The sequence below is a fragment of the Jaculus jaculus genome, chromosome 1, assembly GCF_020740685.1.
Source record: "Jaculus jaculus isolate mJacJac1 chromosome 1, mJacJac1.mat.Y.cur, whole genome shotgun sequence".
NCBI lineage: Eukaryota > Metazoa > Chordata > Mammalia > Rodentia > Dipodidae > Jaculus > Jaculus jaculus.
Genome location: NC_059102.1, coordinates 342,845,755 through 342,870,356, shown reverse-complemented (window position 1 = coordinate 342,870,356; position 24,602 = coordinate 342,845,755).

Below are 24,602 nucleotides of genomic sequence, written 5' to 3'. Positions count from 1 at the left end.
GGTAGGAGCCAGCACCTTAAGGTTATAAATGCATTTTCAAGGGGAGGGCAAGGTCTCTGGGCAGCCTGTTCATCAGTCATGAGTTCTGGTGAGTTTCCTCTCATCTCGGTCCGGCTGGGCTGAGATGAGGGAGGGGAGAACCCCAGAACCCTTACTTTCTACAAGCCCATATGTGCTCTTGATCCCCTCTCATGTTCCACTTGGCAGGAGCGCTTTGTCCTTTCTTTCTCGTCCTCTAACTCTCTTTCTACATTTTTTTCCAGGGCCATCATGTGAACTCTCAGGCCACATGCATGTATTTAGTTTCCTTCCCTTGGTTCTGTACTTCCCTTAATAAATATAAGAATTTAATACTCATCCTTCTCACTCTGGTTTGGCCAATTCTTTGGTTAAATGCAAACACAATCCCAGGGTTTGGGGTTCAAGGACTTTCTTGAACACCTGTCACTCCATTTCATAGGAGCTACTCATGTTCACTTAACTCTTGTCACATTGTGTCTTCCCCAGCAGATATATGCAGCCTTTTTATTTTGCTTCTGGAGACAGGACTGGAAAGAATGAGGCAGGAAGGAAAAAGGGAAGGAAGCAGAGGAGGGGAAGAATCGAAGGAGATCCTCCTTCCCTGTGCAGTGACAGTCGTCCTGGGTCTTAGAGCAGACTATCTCTGCCTCTTCCCTAGTGGGATGACAACCCGTTCCCTGAAGCACTTGTGACAGCCGTGAGTGACATCAGCTCACTACAGCACGCTGTACCTTTCTCCAGGAGAAGCTCTGTGGGCATTTGACAGAAGCCCCATCTCAAGCTGATCTCCTTCACAATGGTCTTAAGACAATGTCCATTCCACTGTCTCCTCAGCTGCACCTGAGATGCCAGAGTTGATGGTGTGTAAGTTTCCCCAGATGCACGTGAGCAGGTTACCATGTTCTTGCTCACACATGTGGTTGAATGTAGCTCATCACATCACAAGAACATACAAGTGTATGACCCCCTGACCTTGACCTCAGCAGAATCACTACTTGGCATTAGTCAAGAAGACAATAAGAATAGGTTACAATATGTGCAAACTGCCCTTTGCTGCTGACAGAGAAGCAAAATAAAGAATGTGTCCGACTAAAAACGGGGTCACAACTTCTCACAAACAGAGTTTTGGTTTTCAGGCTTTCATTTTTCTATATCAGAATATATCCATGTTCTCTCAATGTTACAGTATTTATTCACAAATGCCTGTGTGTGTCTACTGAGTATGATGCTGGGCACATAGAAGGCATGTTGCCACACAGGATCTATCATGTCACAACAGCAAACTGATTATTCATCTGAATGCTTCACCCCAACCCCCTTTCCAAATGCGCACTCCATCCATTGGTTATGGGCCTTCAAATGCCAAGAAAAGGAATTCAAGTAGCAGAGGAGAGGGAAGTCATTCACTCTTCTGGTGTCTGCTATAAACAAACTCGACCTCTACGCCCCTCCCCCACCTACTTCAGACAACAGATCATCTAGAAAGACAATCTATAGAAATGAACAAGAAAAACAATAACCTTTTCCAAGGTGGCAAATGGACGCATGCAAACAGCGTAGCAAGGAAACACACATCTATAACCCCAACCCTATGGGGAGCAGAAGCTGAAGAATGGCTGGGGCGGGTGCAAACTATTTCTTTGGGCTTGAAGAGAGACTCCACCCCAAGGAAACACACTGACAAGGGTACAGAAAGGTCCCCCGGGCATTCTCCTCTGGTCTCCACATGCCTGAGAGTATATCGGCACATATACACATGCATATACCACACACGCCACCAAAACCACACATACTACACTTGCAAAAGTGTATAAACAGAGAACAAGAGTGGATGTGATAATGATTTTCATTGAAAGCTTCTTCCTGGAGTTAACGCAGACAGTGTTAATGTCAGGAAAAGGACTCCATGGCAAGTATGTCACAACCCCCCTGGCAAGCTCAAAGCTAGAATTAACCTAAAAGCAAATCCCTCCTAGAAGTAAACTCGTGATAAGTTGATAATTTCTCTGGCTATTGTCTAGGCAAGTTAGATTTCAAGTCATGCTAACCCAGTATTAACAGAGCATTCCCAAGAGTCGCACGGAGCAAAGTGACAGCCTTCCTCGAAACTGCTTCAGACACTTAAACACCAAAATCACAAGCTGAAATGGACCCTTGAGTACAGGAAAGTCTGCAGAATACATTAAGACCCCAGAGGTATTTTCTCTCCTCCCTAATATTTTTAGCCAGTGTTTCTACAAGGAGTTTGGGGTAGTGCAGAGGGAATCAGGTTTCCTTACAACCTATCATTTTCTTTTGGTTTCATTCCACACAGATTTTGTTGAAATCATAATTTTACTAGTGAACTATTTAGATGTTTCCAGAATCTTTTCAAATTTATAACATAGGAAACACCAGCATAAGGAATTTGGAAGTAAAATGCTATTCAATGACAATGTCTCCAACATTCAGATTGCTTGGTAAAAATAAATATTTTCAAGAAACATGTCTTTAATTCTCTCCATTTCTAAATATCCACAAAATGTTTAGTCTCACCTATGCTGGGATTATAGATACTGTGATAAAACTCCAGGAGTTATGTACTGTACATAATAAAAGTGATAGTTTATTAAGTTCAATAATAAAGCTACAGACAAAACAAAGGCTAACATATTAGGGAGGTGAGCTAGCCTGACCTTGGCTATAGCTTTATAGATTTTCAGCATCTGTAGGTAGTTATATAGGATTTTACTATCTCCAGTTCAATATAGTCTTCTGATTAAAAACCTACTTACTACTTATCTGGCTATTCTTTTATGAGCTTGCAGCCAGCATGTGTCTCAGAATGCAATTTTGTCAGATACGTTGTCTAGAAGCAGATGGGAGGAATGCTTTGAAAAGATGAACAGTCGTTCATTAAAAAAGTATAAAGAAGAAAGCTGAGAAGCCAAGGGGAGCTATGGTCCTCTGAGACCTCGAGCTGTGGGAGAAATCTGTCCCTGGAGTGGGGATCTGTCCTCTGTAGCATGAACAAGCCATTCGGCCGTGCCCTGTTGTTCTGTTGGGACATGGCTGCTGCAAAGCACGGCCCGGCCTGAGGTGGCCCGAGGACACATCTGGCTTTCTCTCAGCTCACTGCAGTGCCTCTGCACTGTCCTCCCGGGCAGGGTTCCCTGATGCAGGCTGAGGGTGGAAAAGGCGACACTGAGGTGTGATGGGACAGGCCACATGAGAGTGAGAAGAGCAGTCCGTTAAGGGAGGACAAGGGCAGAGGGCCCTTTATCACCCTGCATCCACGATCAGGAAGAGAAGGGAGAAAACAGGAGGAGAGGCCGGGTTATCAACCCTCCAGGCCACCCTCAGTGACCCTCTTCCTCTAGAGATGCCTCACCTACTAAAGACTCCATTACTGGAATTGGAGAGATGGCTCAATGATTAAAGCTGCTTGTTTGAAAAGCCTGGCAGCCTGGGGTTCAATTCCCCAGTACCCACGTAAAGCCAGAAACACAGAATGGCACATGTGCAGCAGCAGAAACTTCTTCCGTCCTCCCTCCCTCCCTCCCTCCTTTCTTTTCTTTCTTTCTTTCTTTCTTTCTTTCTTTCTTTCTTTCTTTCTTTCTTTCTTTCTTTCTTTCTCTCTCTCTCTCTCTCTCTCTCTCTTTCTTTCTTTCTTTTTTTCTCTCCCTCCCTTTCCCTGTCTCTCTCTTTCTTGTGCTCTCTTTCCTTTCTCTCTCTCTCTCTCTCTCTCATAAGTAAATTAAAATATTACCAAAAAAAATTCACTTCCTTGTCCAAGCAGTACAAGTGCTCAAACACATAACCTATAGGAGAAACTTCACTTATTGACACAAGGGAAGTGTTCTTTGGCATCCACACACCTGTGGGGGCCCAGAAGGCGGCAGGGTCCGGAAGAGAAGATGCCCTGCTGCGATGTCACCTTCACAAAGGTCATGGCCAAGCCTCAGGGACAGCTGATGGGACTGGGATGGACTGAAGGGGTTGTCCTGATTGGAGTGAAGAGAGGCAAGCCTTTGTACCCCTGTACTGCTTAGCCATGATCTGTGAACTACTGGAGAACACAGCATATCTCTTTCTTTGATCCCCATTTCCAGAAAGAGCAGATGACGAGGGCTCTGAGCCGACAGCTCTCCATGCGGCTGACAGTGAGTGTCTGCCACTCTCACAGGGTATCTGGGTGCAGATCTCAGTATCCACTACAATGAGATGAACAGAAAATGACCCACTGTCCTGGCCCCTTACTATCTTTCCTATACTTGACTTCAACTTCTGAGAAAACCTAGGATCCTTCACTGATTACATGGCACAGTGCTGGTAGGAAGGCAAACATGCTCCTGCGTGTTATGCATATTCATTAAACATGTGACTTTTTTGTCTTTTTTTTTTAAGGTAGGGTCTCACTCTAGACCAGGCTGACCTGGAATTCACCATGTAGTCTCAGGCTAGCCTCGAACTCACAGCAATCTTCCTACCTCATCCTCCCAAGTGCTGGGATTAAAGGTGTGAACCACCCATTCTGGCCGTTTTGTGATTTTTGTTGTGTACAAATGTTTTCTCAGGAGCTGTTGTTGAGACCCAGGAGACACATGGTACCCCTGATTACCTTCTTGTTTATTCACGGGCCTTGTGTTCCTGTGAGGAAGGTGTTGGGCTAGGGAAATAGTAAGATGCTTCCTTGTAGACATGAGGACCTGATTGACCTCCACAGACCTATGTATTATATGTCAGGCATCATAGTGCACATGTGTCATCCTACACAGGGAAGGTGGGAGCAAGTGGATCACTGGAGCTCACTGACCAGACAGTCTAGCCCACTTGACAAGTCCCAGATAGGTGAGGTGACCCTGTCTCAAAAAGGTGGACAGAACCTGAGGAATGATACCCAAGGTTGTCCTCTGGCCTCCACACATGCTCATACACACACACACACACATACACACACACGAACACACACAGACACACAAGAGGGAATTGTGATAGTGTTCTTACATTACCTTAAGCTAGTTCCTTTGGGTGGGATGGAATGTGAATCACTGCTTGCATTGAAAAGTATTTTTATTTTCTGGGAAAAGTTGATTACTGAAGATAAATTAATTCATCCTCTGCAGCTGTAGTCAACTATGTGTCAGGGAAAAAAAGGCATCCTTCACTATTTATTGCAAGCTCCAAAAATCCCCTTCATTATCAGGAAAGCAGTCAAAGACCAAGTATGAGCTAGCTCAGCTCAGGAGCCAGGCACTGGGCAAGAAAGCCCAGGGGCGTCTGCTGTTTGGCTACTCCCCATGCTGCTGACAGCAGAGCCCGGTCTCTCTACTGGAACCCAAGTTTCCTCTTCTCCTTTTCTTGTCCAACACAGTGCTATTCCCTCCCGTCACCCCAGCTTAGAGTAAGGTATGAAAGACCCCACCAGGGAATTTAAATCTAGAGATGAGTGAGACAAAGGCCAACAGGGCTGGAGCCAAGTCCCGTCGTTAGTGGCTGCCCAAATAAACATTCCATTAGCTTATGCCGCCTGAGTACTTTGTTTCTGACCTTTCTGAAGCCTGGATGTCTAATGTTCTCACTGGTACTATAAGAAACCCTGCCACCTGCCAAAAGTTCAATTCTCGATGTAAGCAAGGTTGGTTTGTATGGTACGCATCCAAGACATTCACGAGAGAAAATACTAATTTTTTTTAAATGATATCTTTTCTAAGGTGATGATCTTGAAAAAATGTATTTGCTTTCAACAAAGTGCAGAGACAAATAACCTCACTTCCTGCTTGGTTTCTCCATCTGGAAGATTTCACAAGTAAAGCTAGAGTGAAGGCTGTTGCAGTTGTTTTGTCGTCGCTACAAGAAATATCTGATCAGAAGCAGCTTATAGACTCCAGGGACAGCATCCCTAGGGAAGCAGAAGCTAGCTGGCTTCCATGGATTCACAGCAGGACACCTCCACCCAGCCAGCAAACCTGAACAGCCAGAGCTCACAATCACTCTGCACATATCTTAGGGCTGCACCAAAAGATCCACACCCCAGTGACATCGCCTTCAGTGGGCTGTTGGAGACCTAAGGCGCAGGACTCTTCAAACAGGCGTCAGGCTATGGGACATGTACATTCCCGTTCAAACAACCACAAGAGGTACAGGTTGCCACCGTCACACCACGCTGCCATTATGGCAGTATTTTACTCTTTTCTACATATAGATGAATCAATATTAATTAAAAATGTCACCTGGGGGTCTGGAGGAATGGCTTAGCTGTTAAGACATTTGCCTGCAAAGCCAAAGAACTCAGGTTGGATTCCCACGTTAGCCAGATGTACAAGGGGGCGCATGCACCTGGAGTTTGTTTGCAGTAGCTGGAGACCCTGGGCACACCCACTCATTCTCTCTCTCTCTCTCTCTCTCTCCCTCTTTCTCTGTCAAATAAATAAATAAAAATATTTTTTAAAAAATGTCACTGGGAAGATTGTTTCTTAGTAAAAGGTGCTTGCTTGCAAAGTCTGTCAACCTGGGGTTAAATTCCCAAGCCACCTATATAAGCTGGTCACAAAAGGTGGTACAAGCATCTCCTGTTTGTTAGCAGTGGCAAAAGAACCTGGTACATACATATACATAAACATGCAAATAAATAAAACTTTAATAATGAAATGTCAGGGCTGGAGAGATGGCTTAGCAGTTGAGTGCTTGCCTGTGAAGACTAAGGACCCCGATTCGAGGCTCGATTCCCCAGGACCCACGTTAGCCAGACGCACAAGGGAGTGCACATGTTTGGAGTTCGTTTGCAGTGGCTGGAAGCCTTGGCGCGCCCATTCTCTCTCTCTCTCTGCCTTTCTGTCTGTGTCTGTCCCTCTCAAATAAATAAATAAATGAACAAAAAATAATAATAAAATGTCAACTAGCCCCTCAGCAGGATTCATGCATGTACATTGCATACAGCCTGGCCTGTAGGGTTAGTCTGCAGAGCGGGTGTGTTTCCTGTCCAGAAGAGCATCTTTTTCCAGGGCATCTTTCACATTCATCCTGCTGTGGGTTGTTCAGAAAGCAATGAGAAGCAAGAGAAGCAGGTCGTCTCAGACAAGTAGGATATGGAGAGAAGCTGCCACACCCCGGACTTGGAGCAAAAGAAAACTCCACAATTCTCTACTGAACATGTCCTGCAGGCACTTTACCCTACCAGCTCCTCTGAACACTTTCGAAATGCAAGACACTGTAAAGAGGCAGGATTGTTAGAGAAAATAAGACAGGCTTTAAAGGGGAACAGTTTCAAGAAAGAGGCAGCATTTGAGCTAGTATTCTGATGGAGAAGTAAGCCTTCAGCAGATAAGAAAAGTGATGGGAAGAACCAGAGATCTGGAGCCCTCGTCCTGACACTGGGCCCGGATGGTGCTGAAAGGAAGTTCTAAACATGGCCTAACGCTCGCAGGACGGCAGTGGTGAAGGCGCAGGAGCACACCAGGTCCATCCTAGTGTTTTGTTATTTGTACATACTGGCCTGTATGTAGTAGTATTGGGTTTATTGTGTTGTGTGTGGTATGCATATACAGCGTATGCATTTGTGTGTGTGTGTGTGTGTGTGTGTGTGTGTGTGTGTGTGTGTGTGCAGATGTGCCTCGTGTACTGGAGTCTGCCTTGTAAGCTAGAGTAGTGTTGGATGTTCTCCTCTATTGATCTTCTACTTTGCTCCTTCAAAGGAACTCGGAGCTGACATTTTTGACCACACTGTTTAACCATCAGTTCCCAGTGATTCGCTGGTCTCTTCTCCCCATAGGACTGGGCTTCTAGGCCCGTGTGGCCACACCTAGATTTCACATGGTGCTTGGGATCAGCTCAGATGCTTTCAGGCCATCATGCTTGAGTGGCAAAGTGCTCTTAACCACCAGGCCATTTCCCCGGCCCTATTTGTTCATGTATTTAAGATAGAGTATTGCCAAGTTAACCAAGTTTGTGATTCTCCTGCCTCAGCTTTTCAACTAGCTGGAATTACAAGTGTGCCCTACCATGCTCAGCTACTGCAGGTTACTTTTTAACCAATTGTTAAAATTATGTGTATGAGCTTAGCACACTACACTGAATTTTCCTAGCAAAAAAAAATGAAGAATTTAAAAAAATTCATCTCTAAGATTTTTTGTTTTTTTTTTTTCCATTTACCTCAAGGCTCAATTTGGGGTAAATATTGTAAAGTTACAATATAGATAAATAAGTAATCATAACATATATAAAATGTCTTTATGAATTCTTTTTTTCTTTCCTCTCAAAATATAAACCCTGCAGCCCGGAGGTTGATGTTAAACTCTTTAGTGTAGCTAAAGATTTGGCTTGGAAATGTTTGCAGCTGAGATGAGGAATCTTCACATGAGCACTCATTTGAGAACAGATAAATTACTCCTCCACTTCCTTGAAGATCCCTCAGCCTCTGGCTACATATCCCTCCGCCAGCAGCCTCCTTCCTGGGGTGTCTGCCTCATTAACACATTCACCTGATACTTTCCCTGGGACTTTGCCACCTTTGTTTGTTGACTTGGGGGAGAAAGCTCATAGGAAACCCCCTCTCTAGGCTGGCCCTAGATGGTATCAGAAAGCAGGGCTGTTCCCTCAGGACTCCCTCTGCATCCTTAATTAGCAGACAGGCTGCAAACACTCTGGATGCATCTGGGAGGTGAATGCGCACTCCTAGCCGCTTGTCTTTCAAGGCAATGTCCAGAAGAGAAATGGATCTGAAATAATTCACAGAAGCCAAGCTACAAGTGTTTGTTGAGAACGCTATGATTTATATTGGATTTTTCATTTCAGTTAATTTTTTATTTCAAAGAAAATGCAGACACGTGGGAAATTGTAACACAGTGCTGCATAAAGACATGAAACACTTGATTTTATCCATTTATCTTCACAGGACAACACGGCTCATCCCTCATATATTTTTTCCTACAGAAAAGATTCATAATGGAGTTATTGAGAGATTTTTCTGGGGACCCATTGTTTTCAGAGAACATTCCAGAGAACACAGAAACTACCAGTGAGAGTTCCTGCCCCTGGGTGGTCACTAGCCTGGCTCCAGCAGATGCAACACTTACAATTTCTAGAACATTCTGTGCAGTTGAAAATAAACACCGCTGATCATCTAAGATGGTTCTCAGAGGCAGGAGGGTCATAAACCTTTCTGCCCAACAAGCAATCTCCGAATGAGAGAGAGCTAAATACCAGTATCTTCCAAACCAGCAGGACCGCTTGCTTTTAGCTAATATGTGGATAAATTTTATAATTTAATAGGTGGGTGCTTGGTACTGTACTTTTAAACTTTCGCTTCTCTTCCTGGGGTTTGTGCATATATGTGTGCGTGCATGTTGGCAAGTGAGTGTGGGTGAACACTTGGGAGGTTGGAGGACAGCTTCAGGAATCAGCCTTGGCCCTTGTTAGAAGTAAGGACTTTCCTTGTTCACCTTTCTGTGAACCAGACCAGCTGCTCTGGAAGCTTCTGGGTGATTCTTCTGTCTCCTCCTCCACTCTCAACCCAGGCATGCAATAGGTTTACAGAAACTATTCAGCCATGTTTTATGTGGGTCCTAGGGGTGTGAACTGGGGCACTAGTCCTTGTGTGGCTGGCTAGCGCACACCTGCTGAGCCAGGTCTCCAACTTTCACTTCTTTGAAGCAATGCAACATACAGACAGCTATTAAAAAGTCAAATTACGTTGCAGACTTCCGAGGGGGATGGGTATTTCAGGGACACAGGCAATTCTGTGGTCAGAACATTAATCTGAAGAAACTACAGGGACCACTGAAAGGGTGGGTACAGCATGAATTTGGGACTGCATCTAGCCTCTTCAGATTTAGCAGCAGTGGGGTTTCTAGTTTTTTTTGTTTGTTTATTTGTTTGTTTGTTTTTCTGTCCTATTTCTCCATAATGGAGCATCTTAGGAGAAGCCAGGAGCCATACTGTCCCAGGGACGGACCACAGCAGCCTGTTAGGTGGAATAATGTTCCCTGAGCATTTGTGTGTGAGCACACACCACAGCACAGCCCACAACTGGCCATGCTTGGGTGCCCCGATCCCTGGCTCCACCTCTGTGGGCTGGCACACTAGGGGGCTAATAAAGTATGCAGGCAAAACCCAGCTTCTCCCTGAATCATACTTAATGGGTACCTGAATTCATGGAAAAGACTGCTTTTCTTTTGCAAGCCAAATGGGGTTTCATTTCTCGGAGCCTCTTACGTCACCCAACAAACACCATTTCATGTGGGAAGGAGAGTCTAAAATGTTTGCCAGGTATATTTTTGCGTGAGTGGGTTTCACTGACAGGAGTAAAGCTTCGTGTCCGCTCTTGGAAAACCTTTGCTTCTCTTCAGGCAGATCACGCTCCTTTGCACAGCTCCATGTTATAGACCCACAGTTTACTGAAGGTGCAATGCCAAGTGCATCTCTGCCCAAGTACACAGCTTTCTTTTCACATCTCTAATCCTTCTACCAGATAATTTAATTTTGTGATTTTTTTTTTTTTATTTTTCTGGTAGCACTGCAGTACAACGCGAAGCTACCTAAACCAAGGATGGGTCTCAGATTCCTGCTGACAGGTTACTATTCATTCCCAACCACACTTAGCAAGGCAGATAAGAAATCTGAAAATGAACCCACCTCTAATAGAGATAGGTATCTACCTGGTTCTGGGGCCAATAGGAGAGTCATTTCTAATAGACCATACCAAAAAAAATAAAATAAAATAAAAATGCTGGGGAAGATGTCATTGGAAGGAGCAGGTACCTGTGCATGGATTCTTTTCTACACAAAAGAGAATTGGCCATTCGCATCTCAGGAATATTTCATGGTTAATTGGTTAATCTCAATTCACTGATCTCTATTGTTTCTATGTCATAAAGAGTGAAAAAGAACAGAACTTCCTGTCCTTTGCCAAGAATCTGAACTCCAACCATGGCCTTAGATTTAGATGTCAACCCATCAAGTTCACGGGGGTTCATGCATAGCATTGTCTTCTGTAGAAGGAATTGCCCTGTGTGTGGGGGGGGCATTCGCCTTGGCAACTTCCGTTTACTCTTCACAGCCTTCAGGCTACTTGCCCTGACATGTTACTTGCTTCGCTTCTGTAAGCAGTACTGGAAGAAGGTCAGGTATTAATTTATCCATTGCATTGCTGAGGAGCAAGTCTGTCTTAGTGGCTGGCCGTCGGGCTATGCATCCTCTGAGGCACAACTTGGACCTCCAACCTATGAAATTCGGGTACCTTTGAACTGCGCCAATAATTCTAGTATACTTTATTATCCAGCAGGGGCCTAGGGGTGGGAAGAATTCCAGGCATCCCACCGGGTGTGCCCAGCAGCACACTTCTCATATTTTCACAACCCAATAGCTCCCTATTCACGATTACAAAATGTCACTGTACCACTTAGCATACCTCTGTTTGGGGTTGTTTTTGTAGCTTTCTCCTGTGACCCTGCCGGGCTCCTCACAGTTACACACTTCCCTCACATGCAGGCACTGGATCTTATCCAACTTTGCATCTTCAGCATTAAACTCGTACCTACAACCCAGGATGCTCTAAACGAACCAGGAGCTCACCTAGCAGCATGAACAAACAGAAAAGGAAAACTAAGCGAGCCCAGGAAGTACCTGTGTGAAGAAAGCTCAGTGGGGAAGAAGATATTTGAGCCAGACCTTGCTGAATTGGAAAGATTTCGTGTCACACAGGACAGGCACCTTAGAAGGGCTCTGGATGAAGACAGTGAGCTTTGTGACTCGGCCATGTGAGGCCTAACTGAAAGGACAGCGGGGCTGGAAGGTCAGAACTGGAATGGAAGGCAAGGAAGACCACAACAATAAGAATTCATTAATGAAACCAGTTACAGTTGAATTCCATTAATCAAAATAGAGTTATTTCAATTAAGCTAATGATAATCAAAGTGAGAAAATGTACCTCAATGTCTAAATACAAAGAACACTGTGCAAGGAAAACAATAAGGAAAAGGCTCCCCACCTTTCCCAGGTGACACTTCCGGGAGGGTTAGGCCATAGCAGAAGGCCTGGGATAAGTCTCCATGCCCAGCCCCGCCCCCAACCCTCCCTAGCTCCACCCCCCCTTGTCCTTGGGGAGTTGGCCCACACCCAGCCCTGCCCCCAGCACACCTGGCTCCCATCCTCCCCAGGCCTGCAGCCACACCTCCAGGGCACACAGGCATCTGAGGTGCAGAGCCTTTAGGGATCCCCAAGGCCTCCTCAATCAATAATCCCCGTGGGGTTTTATGAGAGTTGGATTATGAGGATTTGGAAAGGGACGATTAAGCAGGACTTCAAAGAATTGCTCCAGCCGCACCTGCAACATTTATGAAGATCTATTAATAGAAAGCACACCATCCAGCAGTGATCCCCAATTCATAGAAAATCAATGATTTATGCTTTGGGGTCCAAAAGGCAAGGCCTTCAGTTCGCAGGCTGCCTGGAGAGAGGGGTATGTGGCCCAACATCTGGGCAAGAGTGACCTTGGTCATAGGATTGTGTGCGATGCTTTTGGTCATACCAGTAAATGCAAAAAGAATTTTCCAGCCCTTCCAGGATGGAATCTTGTTTTCTAACTGTTCTAGTGCAGGATAAGGTAAAAAGGTTGAGCCCTGGGAAGGGTAAGTTGATGTCAGGAACTCACTGTCAAAGGAAGGTCCTATCCCTAGCCCACTTCCTCCTCCTTCCTCTATTGTGCCGGCAATTCTGCTGTCCGTTAAATAATGGTGGCAATTACACAATCTTCAGAAATTCTACAACCTGTCTGTCTCGCCCCTATTTCATCACCAAGGATTTTATTGATTTGAATTTCTCATTAAGAGCCATGGGCAGATCCATTGTTAAGTTCATAGTGGACCTTAGAAAGTCAGAGACTCGGCCTGGCCCTTGTATTTTGCCAAATACAAGAGAGAAACATGTTTGAATCCTTAAAGGAATGATTCAGGTAATGGAAAACTAAAAAGAAATTTCCATAAAAAGCAGTTATTTAAATCATCTTTTCTCTTCCTCTTCTTCTTCTTCTACTTTTCTTCTTCCTCCTCTTCTTTTTCTTCCTCCTCCTCTTCCTTTTTTTTTCCCTCCTTCTCATATTCTTCTTCCTCCTCTCTCCTCTTCTTCTTTCAGTGCTAGGAATTCAAGTCACAGTCTTGTGCCTGCTAGGCAAATGCTCTGAGCCATACTCCCAGCCCTTGCCCAAAGGAAATTAAATAGACAGTAAGAGCTAGAGGGGATGAGCATTCTCTCAGTCAGCTAGTTAACAGGCTGACTTGTCTGTTTACTGCTGTGTGATGGGGTGCAGAAGTTCCACTGATGAACCACTCACCTGATTCTATGATGCTGAGCTGAAAGGACAGGAGGTAGTAGTCTGCCAGGACTGTGGGGAGAGCCACCCACCCCAGGAAGACCAGCAGCCCAGTGACAGGGTGCCTCAGGAGGAGAAGTGCTGGGAGGGAGGAAGAGATCAAATTAAGCCGGATTAAGTCGGGTCCCTAGAAGATGACATTTTTCTCTGTTATAAATAATGTGTATAGCTGGTGTGTTAAATGCTAGTGAATATGTCTGAGCTATAAAGAAGAAATAAAATTTGCCATTGATTCTACTTTTTGGAAGTAACCACGGTAAATATTTTTCATTTTAAGGAAGGAAGGGTTTATTTCAGGTCGAAGCCCTTCATGACAGAGAAGGGCGTGGCGGCAGGCGCTTGAGGCAGCTGGTAGCACAGAGTCCACAGCGAGGAAGCAGAGGAGCGATTGTCTGCGCTTAGCTATCTCTCTCCTTTTTATACAGTAGGAGACCCCAGCCTATGAAAATGGTGCTACCCACAGCTGAGGTGAGTCTTCCCACCTTAATTAACCTAATGAATCCCTCACAGGCTGCCCCAAGGCTAGCTATATGTAGATAATCCCTCAGTCTTGCCCAGTGGCCAACCTACTTTAAATGATACCTCGAGGGCACACCTAGACACTCATTTCCTATGTGATTGGAGGTCCTCCTGTCAAATTGACAACCAATAGACACCATGACACATACCTTAGGGTTTAATGTCTTCACAAATCAAAATCACTTCAGTCACACGTGAAACCTACATTCTTCCTCCTCCCTTCCTCCCTTCCCATTTATCCTCAGCCCCTTACATCACAACCCCATACCAACATGCCCTTCCCACACACTGACACAATCCTCAAACCAAAACAGATCAAAAGGAACTGACATGATCCTGGGACCTCAAGACTTCTCCATGCAGCAATTTTGAGCCAAGTGTTTTTCTTTCTTTTTCTGTTTCTTTTGTTCTACTCCAGACTTTGATTTCTGCTTCATGCTGTGTTCTATTTAGAGAACATTATTTCTTCTTTTATTTTGAATGGAGCAACAAGAGGAAGCATATTTTTGCGTACATGCAGGAAATGAGGAGGGCCCACTGTGTTGTTTTGTGTCCTCTAGCCCCTTTATTCTATGAGGTCCAGTTTGGCAAACACTTCCCCTGTGGCCTTCTGACATTAATGAGGTAGTGAGGAACGGAGAATGGCCTGCTGAGAGACAAGCTTCAGGAAGATGGCTCAACGTCTGGCACAGCAGAACTGATAAGATGAAACTAACCGGCACAGTAAGCAGATCACATAGGAAAGACAAGCCTTTGTATGGTTTTACCCCAAGAAATTTAAATTTGATGCTGTGTGTCAGATGAGATGAGTCCGGACTAGGTCAGAAAACAAGCCACAAGGCTGTTTTCCTATTGGAAACTCTTTAGCCCAGGTTTAGCCATTGTGGTAAGACTTGCAGGAAAGAGACTCCCAAAATAGCTCTTGCCCCATCACTCTTTCTCTATTCCATGACTTCCTTTCCTTCCTTCCTTTGATTTCTGTTGAGTTCCCCACATCCTGCTATAGGCCTGAGGCTAAATCCCCACCTGGCCATGATCCAGGCAAATATTATACAGGAATTGACACTCTGGCCCATAGTTTATCTATTGTCCAGCATAGTAAATAATGTGACAAAATGAGTCAGTCGGCCTTTACCAATTTGTGTTTATTGCCTCAGTGATAAAGAAAGTCACATTCTCTCACACACAGTGTGTATATCTGAGCAGCAAGGGACTCGTGGCACCAACTCTGCCAACCACATGGTGAGAGGAGGGCATGGCTAACTCCTCCGTGACGGGGGCCCCCACAAGCCTTGTTCACTGTAAAGGATTACCGGAAGAATTAAAGGACAGGACACTTCTGTGAGGTACTTTATAAACTGGAAAGGACGTTCCTGTAGACTGTGTCAGTCCCCACGACCAGATACAGCTTCTGGAATAAGCAGGCCTAAGAAAGGATTTAAGTCACATTTGACCATTGGCCAGATGATGAACCCCAGCACTTGCCCACTATCAGTCTTCATGACTTGGTCCTTGGTCCTCTGGCTTCTTCTAGCTGTTTAGTGAAAGTATTGGTGCTTGTCCCTTTTCAGAGAGTTGTGTCATTGCTTCTGACCAAATTAAACACTTACCAGAAACCACTCAGGTCTACATTAGTTCTCAATGTTAAATTCAATGGTTGACTGGCCAATCAATTTGTTTATCAGGGAAGAAGGGTTAGAAAGGTATATATGACTGGATAGCATCTTTAGCCAACATGTCTTTACCACAGTGGACAGTAATTCTGGACTCTTTAGAGCTTTCTTAACAGTTTTGCTCAAGAGTTTGTTTATTTGAAAGCAAAACTTGGTAGTAGAGCATATTAATAAATGAAAACCTTTGTATAAAAATAAAACTATGTATAAAGATTGGTTCAAATCAAGAAAAAGAAATTAACTTACCTAAGATTGGGCAATGAAAAGAAGAAATAAATAAAATTTCCTCCTGTGTCTTTCCACTCTTTTACTATCACAGGGATATACAGAAGTAGGCAACAACACCTTTAATCTCAGCACTTGGGAGGCTGGGGTAGGAGGATCGCTGTGAGTTTGAAGCCTATGTGAGACTACATAGTGAATTCCAGGTCAGCTTGGGCTAGAAAAATTTCAAAATCCTATCTCCAAAAACAATCAAACAAACAAAATGTAGGTAACATCAATGTCATTTTTGCCATGGAAACACTTATGCAATCAAGGTTCAAAATCCTTCTTACCTTTAAGTCTAAATTGCTAGAGTTTGAAGTGCATATCTTGTAACTCTGTCTTATTTCTGCCCATATATTTAAAATGCAAATCTTTGTAACAAAAACTTGGCTATTTTTGAGATCTAGTGTAAAAGTACCCTTCTATTTGGGATATTTAATCTACTTATATTTAATATAATTAGTAGCTTCTTTAAGATTATATACACTAACATTGTTACTTTGTAAACTTTTTTTTACTTTTTTTATTGTTACTTTTCTATCTGAACTCCAATAATCTCATTTATACTCTTTACTTTTCTTTATTTTCTTTACTTTTTCTCTTTTAACAAAATTCATTGAACTTTATTAAATCAATTCTCTATTTTAACATGTAATGAACAACCTTTTTACAAATAATATAACAAGATAATGATGACAACAATCATACAAAAAGATGTACTTTGGGAATCAAATAGAACAAGACAAAGTAAGATAAACCAGAAGATGTGTGTGTGTGTGTTTGTGTGTGTGTGCATGAGTACTCAGAGAGATCTGCGCGGAGGGAACATTCATTAAAAAGATCATCCACTCCCACACCTCTTCTCTCTGGCTATCAATTGTGCTAAATTACAGTCACTCAGTGAATGATGGTAGATAAATCCAGGAATACAAGATTTGTTTGGTGGGATGGAAACAAACAGATGTAGATGATGATATTATGATCTTCAAACTGGATCATTTCCTTCTTCTATTTTAATTAACAAGGGAGAAGCATACATCAGGACTTAATGCTCTGAAGCTTGCTACCTGATTATGCAGGTGAAACACCTCGGGAAGCATGCGCTTTCTGACAGATAAATGCACCTGAAGGATGTATCCACTATGAAATGAAAACCATTAACCAGGCTGCAGAGATGGCTTAGTGATTAAGGCTCTTTCCTGTGAAGCCTAAGGACCCATGTTTGACTCTCCAGATCCTATGAAATCCAGATGCAAGCACGTTAGGGTTGCACATGCACAGGAGGTGGCACATGCGTCTGGAGTCCTATTAAAGTGAGTGGAGGCCCTGGCACATCAATTCTCTCTCCCTCTCTCTCTGGCACTCTCACTCTTGTTCTCTCTCACATAAAAAGAGGCCAGTCTACTGGGCTTGCCAGCAAACAAACAAAAACAGTGACCAAATAGCAGTAACTCCTAAGCAGAATAATGGCAAAGGAAACAGCAATAATGTGAACTAAATACAATAAAAGTACTCAGAGATGAAGTAAGTTCTAGGAGTGTAAGTCAGAAACCAGAGTCACACCAAAAGCCAAGGAAAAGCAATAAATACAAAAAATATGTAACCAATATAAGGACCCAGCATAAATGTGTATCAACAGATGAATGGATAAAGAAAATGTCAAACACACACACACACACACACACACACACACAATGGTATTCTGTTCTATCATAAAGAATAAAATTATGCCATTTGCAGGAAAATGAATGGAAATAGAGATAATAATAACCAAATTAAGCCAGACACAGCAAAACAAATATCACATGTGTTATATGTAGAGTCTTGCTTTAAAATAAAATTTAAAATTTAGGAGATTGAGTAAAGGAAAGGTGGAGGGACGGCTAATCAAAATCTAAGAGGATATAAATAAGTCATATGGAAACCTACTTTTTTGGACAATGGAACACTCAGAAGCCATAGATTGTTGCTAGAAAATTTTCAGTGCCAGGGATGGGATACTTTCCAGTGAGTTGTTGGCCAGGGAGGTTCCTGATGCCCCCCAAACATTACAAGCCATTGCCGAGGCTATTGATTTCCTTCCAGGAATAGATGGTAAGACCCTGTCACTGAAGACTCCACATACTTGGGCTGCAAGGTCACTGAGAAATATTGCTGGAGCTGAGGTGAAAACCTCCTCTAAGTAGACCAACTGACAGAAAGCTGGAAAAAGCCACGCTGCATGCAGTTCAATGGGAGAGAGAGAAATCACCAGTGAAGATACCTAACAATGGTCACTGCAAGCCTGATATTTGGCCAGCCAGGCCAAATGAGCCAATGGGTGCAATAGTGGCATGTCTGTGGCATGGGGGAAACCAATTGCCCTCTAATTCGACTGGAGACCTTCTCCATGAGAGGGAATACATCCCTGATACTCAAAACCTACATCAAGGGTAGTCATGAGCCCTAAGGGTGTAACATCTGCTGCTGTCTGGCTAAATGTATACACTATGCTCACCAAACTGCCCAGTAAGCACTTCTCTTCATGTTCATGCCCATATACTAATTCTACTCTCACTTTTGGCTAGAGAATCTTCTCTTTTCAAATAGCAGCTACCTAGAGATGATTCAGAAGGCACCTTGGTGCTGAGAAGAACTGACAGAGGAGTGCTCAGCACTGAAATATGTCTGTCACACCTTCTAAGGCTCAGAAGAGGTAGTAGAAAGAATGTAAAACCCAAAGGAAGGGTAGGTCTCCTTACAACGTGCTCCTCCAGATACAAAATGGCCTGGATATCCATGACCTCACAGTGCCTGACACTATCTACACAAGACCATCATCAGAGGAGGAAAAGATGATGATATCAAATGATATCAAAATAAAAGACAGACTGATTGAGAGGGGGAGGGGATATAATGGAGAATGGAGTTTCAAAGGGGAAAGTAGGGTGGGGAGGGAATTACCATGGGATATTGTTTACAATCATGGAAGTTGTCAATAAAAATAAATGAATATTTAAAATTAAAAAAAAATTTAAATGTGATATGAAAGTAGGAGAACAATATTTAAGGAAAGAGGGATCCAGAAAGTGTATATCAAGAGAATGTACTTCAGGGGCGTGAATATGAGTAAAATACCATGATAAACATGAATGAAAATGGCATAGTGAAACTCATGATTTTATGAACTAGGTTTTGAGAAAATTCAAACATATTGGTCAAAAAAGAATTCTGATGAATGGAATAAGTAACAGAATAGATAAAACTATTTGAATGTTGAAATTAAATTGCTCAGAAGGCAGAAAGAAATGACCTGAGTTGGGATGTAACTCAGTGATAGCATGATTGTGTCATATGTACAAACCCAAAATCTCATCCCACAAATAAAGAAAAGAATACCAAGCATGGTGGAAAAGCTAGTAGATATGAAATCTAAGAAGAAGCCATATCTAGGCAGGGTGTTAGACACAGAAGCCCAAGGAAAGCTGCAGCTATATCTTGGTAACTGTGTCTCCTGACAGTCAGAATGCACCCTTTAGTTAACATTCTTGACGTTGTAGTTAGATTTGTTCCACAAGTTTCCGGACACTTTCCAAATTGCCACATATATAAGCTACTGAAGGGTCTGCATCTCAAATGACTCCAGCATAATTATAATATCATGTGTATTGTAGATGCGATTCTCTTCTGCCCATGAGATTTTCTAGAGGATAATGGGAAGAAATACCCTTAAAGGGAGTCTGGTCTACCATGAATTAAGATAGGAAAATGATCCACTTCACTTCTATGAATGTGCCACTGAACTTTACAAATATTCATTAAAAATTTTAAAGACTCAATGAAAAAAAAATAACAATAGGCTGCTAATCCCACGTTTGGGTCAGCATGCTCCAATTTCTCTTTTTCTCACTTTCACTTTGCTAAATAAACTTTTGCTTAAAATGTCTGGGTCTCTTGACTGAATTCTTTTCTTTAAGAATACAAGCACTGAGGTAGAACCTTTGCCTAGGAACAGAAGACTTAGTTTGCTAATATGAAAATGCTAAAATATAAGAAATAAATATAATGGAGAGAGAACCCAGAAATAATCATGATAAACTTTTCAGAGTTAAGGAACAATGAAAAACTTCTGCTTAAGCATAGTATAATAAAATTCAAGAGAAATCAAAGATAAAAAAGACTAGTCAAGATGCTTACAAGATTGAAGAAAAAGATAGTACACACTGGAAAAAGAATCAAATTTATGACATAAATTCTAGCAATGTGGACTTAGGAAATAGAAGTTATTAACAAAAGTAACTAAGACTCTTTAATTTTATATTCCTGGATACAATGATTTTTAAATAATGATTTTAAAAACATGATTAATCACAGCACTGTAAGACATACAGACTTTAGAAAATTTTATATATTAATTCTCTCTTTGAAATAAATTATTGTTGGGCATAGTGGCACATGACTTTAGAAGCAGAGGTGAGAGGATCACTGTGAGTCTGAGTCCAACCTGAGACTACATAGTGAATTCTAAGTTAGCCTGGGCTAAAGCAAGAGCCTATCTTAAAGAGCAAACAAACAACAACAAAATCAACCTGTAAGAAAAGAAATTACTAAAGAAAATGTGCAAATAATGATCAAAGGATAATAAGATGCTGTGAGAGATATGGGAATTGAACAAATGATGCAGATGGCAAAATTTCAAAAGAAGGGAAGAAAAACTATCAAAATGAAAACTTTAGACAAATTAATGTAATGAAGTGAGGATGAGAGTAAAGTTTCCATTAAAGATATGAGACCTGTAGAGATAACTTCCTTGTTAGGTGAAAGGAGTCAAAGTTTGCAGGGAAAATAAACATGAGCACAGATCTTAATAACAACTATTTTTAAGGCTAGGCCTGAGGACAGAAGTCTGAAATCCCAACACTGGGGAGGCTGGGGCAGGAGGATTACAACTTTAAGGTAAGACTGAGCTACCTATGAAGACCCTGTCACAAAAAAGTAGATGTATAAACTCTAAGCCTACAGAATAAAATTTAACAGAGCCAATGGCAGACATTTTGAATAACATATGACAAATCAAATATCTGGGGATTGGAGAGAAGGCTCAGCAGTTTAAAGACACTTGCTTGTTTAATGCAAAGGCTGATGGCCTGGGTTCTATTCCCCAGTATCCACATAAGCCAGCTATACAAAGTGGCACATGTATCTGGAGTTTATTTGCAATGGCAATAGACCTTATCCAACCCCCAACTTTTGCAAATAAATAAATAAAATAAAAATATTTTTATAATCTGGTTAAATGATGAAAATGTAACTCGACATCGTAAAAAATATCATGAAAAGAAAAGCCCCACATTGACTAAAACAAATAAATAACGATCAAAAGAACAGCCAAATCTTCTGAACTAATGAAAAGTTTGGGATGTTAAATGATCTTTTAAAATCACTATCATTTCTTCAAACCACCAATAACCCATTTGAAAAGTTTTTTTAAATAACAAGACATTATTTAAAAAATATTAAAGTATCTAAGATGTAACTTAACTGAATGCACATTCTAGAGAAAGTATATGACTCCAGTGAGGAAACTAAAGATTCTTTTTTTTTTTAGGGAGAAAGAGTTTATTTCACAATAGCACAGTGAGCAGTGTAGAGCGGCAAATGCTGAAGTGCTCTCCTTTTTTTTTAGTTTTTTTAAATTTAATTTTATTTTATTTTTTATCTTTTCACAATTTTTATTAACATTTTCCATGATTATAAAAAATATCCCATGGTAATACCCCCCCACACTTTCCACTTTGAAATTCCATTCTCCATCATATCCCCTCCCCAACTCAATCATTCTACTTACATATATACAATACCAACCTATTAAGTACCCTCCTCCCTTTCTCTTCCCTTTATATCTCCTTTATAACTTACTAGCCTCTGCTACTAAGTATTGTCCTTCTCATGCAGAAGCCCAATCACCTGTAGCTAGGATCCACATTTGAGGGAGAACACCTCATATGTGGCACTTGGCGTTCGGGGCTTGGTTACCTCACTTAGTATAATCCTTTCCAGATCCATCCATTTTTCTGCAAATTTCATAACTTCGTTTTTCTTTACCACTGAGTAGAACTCCATTGTATAAATGTGCCACATTTTCATTATCCACTCATCAGTTGAGGGCAATCTAGGCTGGATCCATTTCCCAGCTATTATAAATTGAGCAGCAATAAACATGGTTGAGCACGTACTTCTAAGGAAATGAGATGAGTCCTTTGGAATTATGCCTAGGAGTGCTATAGCTGGGTCATATGGTAGATCAATCTTTAGCTGTTTTAGGAACCTCCACACTATTTTCCACAATGGCTGGACCAGATTGCATTCCCACCAGCAGTGTAGAAGGGTTCCTCTTTTTCCACATCCCCGCCAACATTTATGGTCATTTGTTTCCATGATGGTGGCCAATCTGACAGGAGTGAGATGGAATCTCAATGTAGTTTTAATGTGCATTTCCCTGATGACTAGTGATGTAGAATATTTTTTTAGATGCTTATATGCCATTCGTATTTCTTCCTTTGAGAATGTCTATTTAGCTCCATAACCCATTTTTTGATTGGCTTGTTTGATTCCTTATTATTTAACTTTTTGAGTTCTTTGTATATCCTAGATATTAATCCTCTATCAGATGTATAGCTGGCAAAGATTTTTCCCATTATGTAGGTTGCCTCATTTCTTTATTCACTGTGTCCTTTGCAGAGCAAAATCTTTGTAATTTCATGAGGTCCCAGTGATTAATCTGTGGTTTTATTGCCTGAGCAATTGGGGTTGTATTCAGAAAGTCTTTGCCAAGACCAATATGCTGAAGGGTTACCCCTACTTTTTCCTCTAGCAGTGTCAGAGTTTCAGGTCTGATGTTAAGGTCTTTAATCCATTTGGATTAATTCTTGTGCACAGAGAAAGAGAAGAATCTATTTTCATCCTTCTACAGATATATATCCAGTTTTCCCACCACCATTAGCTGAAGAGGCTGTCTTTTCTGCAGTGAGTATTTTTGGCATTTTATCCAATATTAGGTGGCTATAGCTACCTGGACTTACAACTGGGTCCTCTATTCTGTTCCATTGATTTACATGTCTGTTTTTGTGCCAGTACCATGCTGTTTTTGTTACTATGGCTCTGTAGTATAGGTTAAAATCAGGTATGATGATACCACCAGCCTTATTGTTGCTCAGTATTTTTAGATATTCGAGGATTTTTGTGATTCCAAATGAATTTTTGGATCGATTTTTTCTATTTCTATGAAGATTGTCTTTGGAATTTTGATAGGGATTGCATTAAATGTGTAGATTGCTTTTGGTAAGATTGCCATTTTCACAATATTGATTCTTCCAATCCAGGAACAAGTGACATTTTTCCACTTTCGAGTGTCTTCTGCAATTTCTCACTTGAGAGTTTTAAAGTTCTCATTGTAGAGATTCTTTACTTCCTTGGTTAGGTTTATTCTAAGGTACTTTTTTTTTGATGCAATTGTGAATGGAGTGATTCTCTGATTTCATCATCTTCGTGTTTGTTGTTAGCATATGTGAAGGCTACTGATTTCTGTGTATTTTGTATCCTGCTACATGGCTGCAGGTTTTGATCAGCTCTAACAGTTTGCTAGTAGAGTTTTTAGGGTCCTTTATATATAGAATCATGTCATCTGCAAATAATGATAACTTGATCTCTTCCTTTCCAATTTGTATCCCTTTTATGTGTGTCTCTTGCCTTATTGCTATGGCTAAGACTTCCAAAACTATATTAAATAAAAGTGGGGACAGTGGACACCCTTGTCTTGTTCCTGATTTTAGTGGAAAAGCTTCCAGTTTTTACCCATTTAGTAATATGTTGGCTGTAGGCTTGTCATAAATAGCTTTTATTATATTGAGATATGTTCCTTCTATTCCCAGTCTCTGTTGGATTTTTATCATGAAAGGATGCTGGATTTTGTCCAACACTTTTTCTGTGTCTAATGAGATGATAATGTGATTTTTGTCTTTCAATCCATTTATATAATGTATTACATTTCTAGATTTGCATATGTTGAACCATCCCTGCATCTCTGGGGTAAAGCCTACTTGGTCAGGGTGAATGATCTTTTTGATGTATTCTTGTATTCTGTTTGCCAATATTTTGTTGAGAATATTTGCATCTATGTTCATGAGGGAGATTGGTCTATTATTTTCTTTTTTTGTTCTATCTTTGCCTAGTTTTGGTATCAAGGTGATGCTGGCTTCATAGAAGGAATTTGGTAGAATTTTCCTTTTCTATTTCCTGGAAAAGCTTAAGAAGCAATTGTGTTAACTCTTCCTTGAAGATCTGGTAAAATTCAGCAGCAAATCCATCTGGGCCTGGGTTTTTTTTAGTTGGGAGATTATTGATAACTGTTCAGATCCCCATTCTTGTTATAGGTCTATTTAACTGATTAATCTCACTTGATTTAATTTAGGTATGTCATATAAATCAAGGAAATCATCCATTTCTTTCAGATTTTCATACTTTGGAGAATATATGCTTTTATAGTATGTCCCTATGATTTTTTGAATTTCTCTGGAATCTGTTGTGATGTTACCTTGTTCATCTCTGATTTTATTAATTTGTGTCTCTTCTCTCTTTCTTTTGGTCAGATTTGCTAAGGGTTTATCAATCTTGTTTATCCTTTCAAAGAACCAACTCTTTGTTTCATTAATTCTTTGGATTGTGTTTTTTGTTTCTATTTCATTAATTTCTGCCTTAATCTTTATTTCTTCCTCTCTACTGATTTTTGGTTTGCTTTG